General features: G+C 41.5%; 1 protein-coding gene across 1 annotated transcript in view; it reads right to left on the reverse strand.

The window, feature by feature from the left end:
- The window catches only part of GTF2A2 (general transcription factor IIA, 2, 12kDa), a 31,744-nt gene extending 23,740 nt beyond the window's left edge, over positions 1-8,004 (reverse strand). The window contains exon 1 of the mRNA XM_010836835.1: positions 7,856-8,004. The gene's annotated coding sequence lies outside the window, so the exon portion shown is untranslated. The remainder of the gene's footprint in view (positions 1-7,855) is intronic.
- Between the last annotated feature and the right edge of the window lie 1,018 nt (positions 8,005-9,022).

Genomic DNA, 9,022 nt, shown 5'->3' on the forward strand with positions numbered 1-9,022 from the left:
GAACAGACATTTTCCCAAAGATCACATATAGATGACCAAAAACTGCTCATGATTAATTACCAGGGAACTGCAAATCAAACCCACAATAACATATCGCCTCACACTTATCAGCATGGCCATAATCAGAAAGACAAGAAATAACAAGTATTTGGTGAGGATGCAGAGAAATAGGAATAATCACTGTGTAATGCTGGTGGGAATGTAAACTGGTACAACAAATATGGAAAACAGTATATAGGTTCCTCAAAATATTAAAGACAATTATCATATAACTCAACAATTCCACTTTTGGGTATTTATCTGAAGGAAAAGGAAACACTAATTCAAAATGATATATGCAACCACAACAGATGCACACACACACACAAATAACACAAACACAACACTAAAGACAGTCATCAAACCAAAAAGGAAGGAAAAAAAGAAGATGGTCAGAAACAAATCCAAAACAATTAAGAAAATGGCAAGAAGAACATACACATCGAAATACCTTAAATGTAAATGGATTAATGCTCCCACCGAAAGACACAGACTGGCTGAATGGATACAAAAATAAGACCAGTATATATTCTGTCTACAAGCGATCTACTTCAGACTAGGGACACATATAGAAAGTGAGGGGATGGTAAAAGATACTCCATGCAAATGGAAATCAAAAGAAAGCTGGAGCAGCAACACTCCTATCAGACACAACAGAGGAAGGACACTACATAATGATCAAAGGATCAATCCAAGAAGGTATGAGAACTGTAAATATATATGCACCCAACACAGGAGTGCCTAAATACATAAGGCAAATGCTAACAGCCATAAAAGGGGAAATTGACAGCTACACAATAATAGTGTGGAACTTTAACACCACACTTTCACCAATGGACAGATCATCCAGACAGAAAATCAGTAAAGAAACACAGGCCTTAAGTGATACATTAAACCAAATGGACTTAACCTATACAGGACATTCCATCCGAAAGGAGAATACACTTTCTTCAAGTGCACATGGAACACTCTCCAGGACAGATCACATTTTGAGCCACAAATTGAGCCTTGGTAAATTTAAGAAAAATGAAATCATGTCAAGCATCTTTTCTGCTCATAATGGTAAGCAATTAGAAATAATTACAGGGGGGAAAAAACCTGTAAAAAACCCACAAATATGTGGAAGCTAGTGGATGTTACTAAACAACCAATGGATCACTAAAGAAATCAAAGAGCAAATTTTTAAAAACCAAGAAACAAATGACAAAGAAAACATGATGATCCAACCTCCATGGGATGCAGCAAGAATAGTTCTAAGAAAGAACTTTATACCAATATAATTTTACCAGAGAAAACAAGAAAAATCTCAAACAACAACCTAATCTTACACCTAAAGCTACTAAAGAAAGAAGAACAAACAAACCCAAAGTTACTAGCAGGAAAGAAATCCTAAAGATCAAACCAGAAATAAATGAAATCAAGACACAACAACAGAGAAGAACAATGAAACAAAAAACTGGTTCTTTGAAAAGAAAAAACAAAATTGACAAATCATTAGCTAGAGTCATCAGGAAAGAAAAGGAGAAGGTTCAAATAAATTAGAAATGAGAAAGCAAAAGTTACAACCAATATCATGGAAATACAACAGATCATAAGAGACTACTATAAGCAACTATACACAAATAAAATAGACAACCTAGGAGAAACTATAAATTCTTAGGAAGGTACAACCTTCCAAGACTGAATCAGAAAGAAACAGAAAACATGAGCAGACCAATCACAAGTACTGAAATTGAAACTGATAAAAAAAGACTCCCAAGAAACAAAAGTGCAGGACCAGATGGCTTCACAGGTGAATTTATCTCTATCAAACATTTAGAGAAGAGTTAACACGTATCCTTCTACTGAGAGAAAGAAGAAAGTCAGTCACTCAGTCATGCCAGACTCTTTGCGACCCATGGACTGTCGCCTGCCAGGCTCCTCTGTCCATGAATTTTCCGGGCAAGAATGCTGCAGTTGGGTGCCATTGTGTCCTCCAATCCTTCTACCACCCTTTTAAAACTCTTTCAAAAAACTGCAGAGGGGGCTTCCTTGGTGGTTCAGAATCCACCTGCCAGTGCACCTGGAAGATCCTACACACCACAGGGCAACTAAGCCAGTGTGCCACAACTGTGCCTTCAGCCCGCGCTCCGTGACAAGAGAAGCCACGCGAGGAGGCCATGCACCGCGACTAGAGAGTAGCCCATTTGCCACAACTAGAGAAAGCCTGCACATAGCAACGAAGACCCAGAGCAGCCAAAAACAAACACATGAATCTTAAAAGAAAAAAAAATCGCAAAGGAACACTCCCAAGCTCATTGTACAAGGCCACCATCACCCTGATACCAAACCAAAGATACCACAACAAAAGGAAATTACAGGCCAATATCACCGATGAACATAGACACAAGAGTCCTCAAGACAACACTAGCAAACTGAATCCAACAACACGTTAAAAGGGTCATACACCATGATCAAATGGGATTTTTCCCAGGGATGCAAGGGTTTTTTTAGTATTTGCAAATCAAGGAGATACACCACATTAGCAAACTGAAGAATAAAAACCATATGATCATCTCACTGGATGCAGAAAACTTTTGACAAAACTCAACACACATTTATGATAAAAACGCCCCAGAAAGTGGGCAGAGTAGAAACCTACCTCAACATAATAAAGGCAATACATGACGAAACCACAGCTAACATCATTCTCAACAGTGAAACACTGAAAGTATTTCCTCTAAGATCAGGAACAAAACAAGAATGTCCACTCTTGCTACTTTTATGCGATAGTTTTGGAAGCTCTAGCGATGGCAATCAGAGAAGAAAGAAGAGGAATTCAAACTGGAAAAGAAGTGTAGCCACCGCTTCAGATGACACGATACTACACACAGAAAATCCTAAAATGCTATCAGAAAACTACTAGGGCTCATCGGTGAATTTGGTAAAGTTAGACGATACAGAAAGACATCTCTTACATTCCTATACACTAACAACAAAAGACAATAAAGAGAAATTAAGGGGAAAAAACCCCAGGACTTCGCTGGTGGTCCGGTGGTTAAGAATCCTCCTGCCAATGCAGGGGACATGGGTTCAATCCCTGGTATGGGAACTAAGACCCCAGATGCCACAGGGCAACTAAGCCTATGTGCCACAACTACGGAAGGAGGTGTGCCCTAGAGCCTGTGCTGCGCAACAAGAAAAGCCATCGCAATGAGAAGCCCCCGCCCCACAACAAAGAGTAGTCCCTGCTCTCCACAGCCAGAGAAAGCCCATGAGCAGCAATGAAGATCCAGCGCAGCCAAAAATAAATAATAATAATAAAAATCCCATTTACCATCACATCAAAAGGAATAAAATTCCCAGGAGTAAAGCTACCTAAGAAGGCAAAAAACCTTGAAAGACTCTGAAAACTTTATAAGATGCTGATGAAAGTAAGCAAAGATGATACAGATGGAGAGATATACCATGTTCTTGGAATGGAAGATTCAATATTATCAAAATTGTTATACTACCCCGGGCAATCAACAGATTGCCAATCAACAGGGCAATCAACAGATTCAATGCACTCCCTACCAAATCGCCAATGGCATCTTTCACAGAATCACAACAAAAAAGTTTACAAGTTCTATAGAAACACAAAACACCCTGAATAACCAAAGCAATCTTGAGAAAGACAGAAAGAGCTGGGGCAATCAGGCTCCTTGAATTTGGACTGTACTGGCACAAAAATAGAAATATAGATCAATGGAACAGGATAAAGTCCAGAGATAAAACCATGCACCCATATTCAAGTAGTCTATGACAAAGGAGGCAAAAACAGACAATGGAGGAAAGATGGTCTCTTCAGCAAGTGGTGCTGGGGGTACCTCCCTGGTGGTCCAGTGGTTAAGAATCTACCTTCCAATGCAGCGGACTGAGGTTTGACTCCTAATGGGGGAACTAAGATCCCACGTGCTGTGGAGTAACTAAGCCCACGCAGCCGCAGCTAGAGAGCCCCTGCACCAATACTCAGCGTGCATGCTCTGTAGCCTATGTGCCACAACAAAGGCCCAGTGCGGCCACAAAGAAAAAAGATTTCAAACACTCAAATATCCTTAAAAAAAAAACGGGACGGGGTGAGGGGGACTTCCTTGGCAGTGCAATGGATAGGAATCCACCTTCCAATGCAGGAGACATGCATTTGATCCCTGGTCAGGGGAGATTCCACATGCTTGGGAGCAACTAAGCTCGGGCACAAGTACTGAGCCCAAGTCCTGCAACTGCTGAAGCCTGTGCACCACAGCCTGTGCTCCCAACCAGAGAAGCCACTGCCAACGAGGAGGCCGTGCACCGCAGCTAGAGCGCAGCCCCCGCTCTCCGCAACTAGATAAGAGTCTGTGCAGCGACGAAGGCCCAGCGCAATCGAGACGATGCAACCAAAAATCAGTAAGTATGTAAATGACAGTAATCTAAAAAAGAGGGGTGGGGGGAAGTGGTGCAGGGAAAACTGGACAGCTACATGTGAAAGAATGGAATCAGAATATTCTCAAACACCATACACACACACAAAAAAACCCTCAGCATAAAGACCTAAATGTAAGACTGCATACTATAAAACTCTTAAAGGAAAACATAGGCAGAACACTCTTTGACATAAATCGAAGCAATATCTTTTGGGATTCACCCCCTACAGCAATGAAAACAAAAACAAACAAATGAGACCTAATTAAACTCAAAAGCTTTTATACAAGAAAACCATAAACAAAACTAAAAGACAACCCATAGAATGGAAGAAAATATTTGCAAACGAAACAACCAACGAGAGATTAATCTCCAAAATACACAAACAGCTCATGTAGCTCAACATCAAAAAACCCAACCAACCCAATAAAAAAATGGGCAGATCTAAATGGATGTTTCTCCAAATAGGACTTCCCTGGTGGCTCAGCTGGTAGAGTCCACGTGCAATGCAGGAGACTGCCTGCAATAAGTAAGAGACGTGGGTTCAATCCCTGGGTTGGGAAGATCCCCTGGAGAAGAAAACGGCAACCCACTCTAGTATTCTTGCCTGGGAAATTCCATAGACAAAGGAGCCAAGCAGGCTGCAATCCACGGGGTTGCAAGAGCCTGACATGATTTAGTAACTAAACCATCAGCACCAAATCAGACAGACAGATGGCCAAGAAGCACATGAAAAGATGCTTAAAATTGGAAAAATGCAGATCAAAGCTGAAATGGGGTATCACTTCACACCAGTCAGAATGGCTATCAGCAAAAGAATCTGGAAACAATAAATGCTAGACAAGGTGTGGAGAAAAGGAGATGCTCCTGCACTGATGATGGGAAGGTAATTAGTGTACCCATTATGGACAGTAGTGTAGAGCTTCTTAAAAAAAAACAACTAAATACAGAACGACCATATGATCCAGCACTCCCACTCCTATGCACCCTAGTGTTCACTGGAGCTTCCCAGGTGGTGCAATGGTAAGAATCTGCCTGCCTTATGCAGGAGACGCAAGAGAAGTGCATTTGATCCCTGGGTTGGGAAGATCCCCTGGAGTAGGAAATGGCAATGCACTCCAATATTCTTGCCTGGACAACTTCATGGCCAAAGGAGTGTGGCTGGCTACAGTCCATGGGGTCACACAACTGAGCAGGCACGCACACAATGTTCATTGCAGCATTATTTACTTACAATAGCCAAGACTCTTAGTCATGTCTGACTCTTTGTGACCCCATAGACTGTAGCCTGCCAGGCTTCTCTGTCCACGGAATTCTCCAGGCAAGAATACCAGACTGGGTAGCCACTCCTTTCTTTGGTTCCTTTTGGACCAAGGGACCAGAGCCAAGATATGGAAGCAACATAAATATAGATGTGGTACGTATATACAATGGAATATTACACAGCCATAAAAGAGCAGAATAATGCCATCTGCAGCAACATGGATGGACCTAGAGACTGTCATACTATGTGAAGTAAATGAGACACGGACACATAACACGTGATGTCACTTCTATGTGGAATCTACAAAAATGGTACAAATGAACTTATCTTCGAAACAGAAATAGAGTCACAGATGCAGAAAACAAACTGCGGTTACCAGGGGGATGAGAGAGTGATATACTGGGAGACGAGGGCTGACATGTACACACCATTTATGTAAAACTGATAACAGCGCACATTTCACTGTCTTTTTTTTATATTAAGAGAAAAGATATTTCTGATGAGCTAAATAAACCTCTGGAGATGAATGAGCAGCATAACTAATTTACCCATTACTGTCTGTCATCTTCAGACAACAGTCAATAGCCTCATCTTACATTTTGTATTTCTTTGCATTGTGATGGTTTTGCATGTTAATAAAAATGAAAAAGCATTGCAGGTGTTTTAGTATTTGTTGTATAGAAAATATAACTTTTTAATCTAAAAAATAAAAAAGTAAAAAAAACTGACAATAACGACCTGCTGTAAAGTACAGGGAACTCTATTCAGTAATGACCTACATGAGAAAAGAAATCTTAAAAAAAAGTAGATATATGTATAACCTATTTACTGTACACCTGAAACTAACACAACTATATCAACTATATTCCAATTAAAAAAAACCAAACACAAAAAGATATATACAGTCTTCCACTGCAGCATTATTTACAACAGTCAAGACACAGAAACAACCAAAATGTCCATTCATGGATAAATCAATAAAAAAAGGTTTGGTATATATAATGGGATGATTATTCAGACACTTAGAAAAGTGAAATCTTGCCATCTGAGACAATGTGAATGGGCTTTGACGGCATTACACCAAGTCAAATAAATTACATCGAGTCAAATAAATTAGAGCAAGACAAATACCACATGGTCTCACTTACATGTGGAAACCAAGAAACAAAAGAAAATTAAGCTCATAGAAGATTAGGGGTAAGGGAAAAGCATGATGAAACTACAAACTCCCAATTATAAAATATAAATCATAAAATTATAAATTAATAAAATTTAATTATAAATTATAAAATACATCACAGGGATATAAGGTACAGCATGATGACTAGAGTTGTTAATATTGTATTGCATATTTAAAAGTTCCCAAGACAGATCTTAATTCTTCATAAAAAAACTTTTTTTGCAACCCTGGTGACGGATGCTAACTAGACTTACTGGGGTGATCCTTTTGCAGTATGTACAAGCATCGAATCATGTTGCACACCTGAAACTCATGTAGTTATACGCCTACTATACCTCAAAAAATACTTTTACAAATAGTTATTTAAATATTTGTTAAAATTACTTGCTTTAATAGTCTTAGATTCCGAAAAATTGCTTGTGATATGTTCAATTCCTCTAGATGTAGTTTGAGCCACATAATTTTAGTACTACTCCATTTTGCAGTTTAGAAAAGTAGAAGGCTCCACGTTCGGAAGTAAACCGACAGTCCTAGTCTTTCTTGAGCAATCCAGTTTAAATTCATTCTAGTACGAATTCACAAGGGGTTTGAAAGCAGGCTTCAAGTGACTGAAGACACAAGAATGAGACATTTCAAGAAGGCGACCCCTCGATATTGGGGTGGGGAAATCACCCCTGTAGGCTTTAAGACATTCACCTGGCTAAAAATACGGTGCTAGGCTGAGGACCTTCCTCCCAAACCCCTGTGTTCCCTGGACTGTTTACTTGGCACCCGGTGGACAAGAAGCCTCCTGGCCGCCTCCCTTTCCTTCCCATCCCGGGAGCGCCGCGGGACCATTCAGGCATCGAAACTGGTAACGGGCGAGGCCGAAAATGCCCTCCCACAAGACCCAGTCGACGTAACGCCTGCTCTGGAGAGTGGCAGGGAGTGCGGGCCGGTTCACCCAGTACCTGGAGAATAGGCGCTTCCCGCCTCGGAGCGGACAGAAGTGGCGCAGTCAGGAGGTCAGCCAAGGTACCTACTTCCCCGACCACCTCTCCCGCCGCAGCAGAGATCGCAGAGGTGGGCCGACGACCCGGAAGCGCTCGCAGAACCTGGAAGTGACAACACAGGGGTGGGCCGAGAAGCCCCGCCCCTTCCCGCTCCCGCCATCCACTCACGCCTGAGAAGGCGGGGGTGCGGAGAGAGGAGCGTGGAGCCGCAGTTTTCAAGCCTACATCGCTCACCCCACTTAGATCCCGAGTAACTCACCAGGTCCACTACATAATGAATAAGAATTATAACTTTACAGGTTGTCCTTCACTATTAGACACACTATTAGAAAATCTAAGGCAGTCCCATTTTATGCCTGCAGCGTGTTTAGCGTAATACTGTTAAAGACCCTGTAAACTGAAGACAAACTCTTTAAGTTTACAGCAATAATTCAAAACAGTGCGCAATTAACTTAACACAGCAAGCGCTTGGTTTGTGAACCATATAGTATTTTGATTTGGGAGAATCTGTATTTAAAACGTGTGCCTGCTGCTGCTGCTAAGTCGCTTCAGACGTGTCCGACTCTGTGCGACCCCATAGATGGCAGCCCATCAGGCTCCCCCGTCTCTGGGATTTTCCAGGCAAGCACACTGGAGTGGGTTGCCATTTCTTTCTCCAATGCGTGAAAGTGAAGTCGCTCAGTCGTGCCCGACTCTTAGCGACCCCATGGACTGCAGCCTAACAGGCTCCTCCATCCATGGGATTTTCCAGGCAAGAGTACTGGGGTGGGGTGCCAGTGCCTAATACAAGACAAATACTTAAATATATATTCGCATTGTGTAATCTCAAGTGGTATCCTAACTGTGGAACAAAGGAAGCTGGAACATGCACAGCTGTTTGCCGTTAAGCAGCTGAACAGTGATTAGAGGAGTAAATGCAAAACAAGTGCTACCATTGGGAACCTCTGAGCAGGTCCACAGAGTCAACAGGTTATTATTTGTGCTGTTTTCAGCCACTTAGTGAACTGATGTCACTGTGGATTCCCCGTGACTGAACTAACTCCAAACTATGAAATACAAAGTGTGATTATCCTTAAGATAATGTTTAAAATTAAAGCAGGATGAATTCTTTACCCCTCTGAATAG

The sequence above is a fragment of the Bison bison genome, unplaced genomic scaffold (assembly GCF_000754665.1).
Source record: "Bison bison bison isolate TAMUID 2011002044 unplaced genomic scaffold, Bison_UMD1.0 scf7180017864066, whole genome shotgun sequence".
NCBI lineage: Eukaryota > Metazoa > Chordata > Mammalia > Artiodactyla > Bovidae > Bison > Bison bison.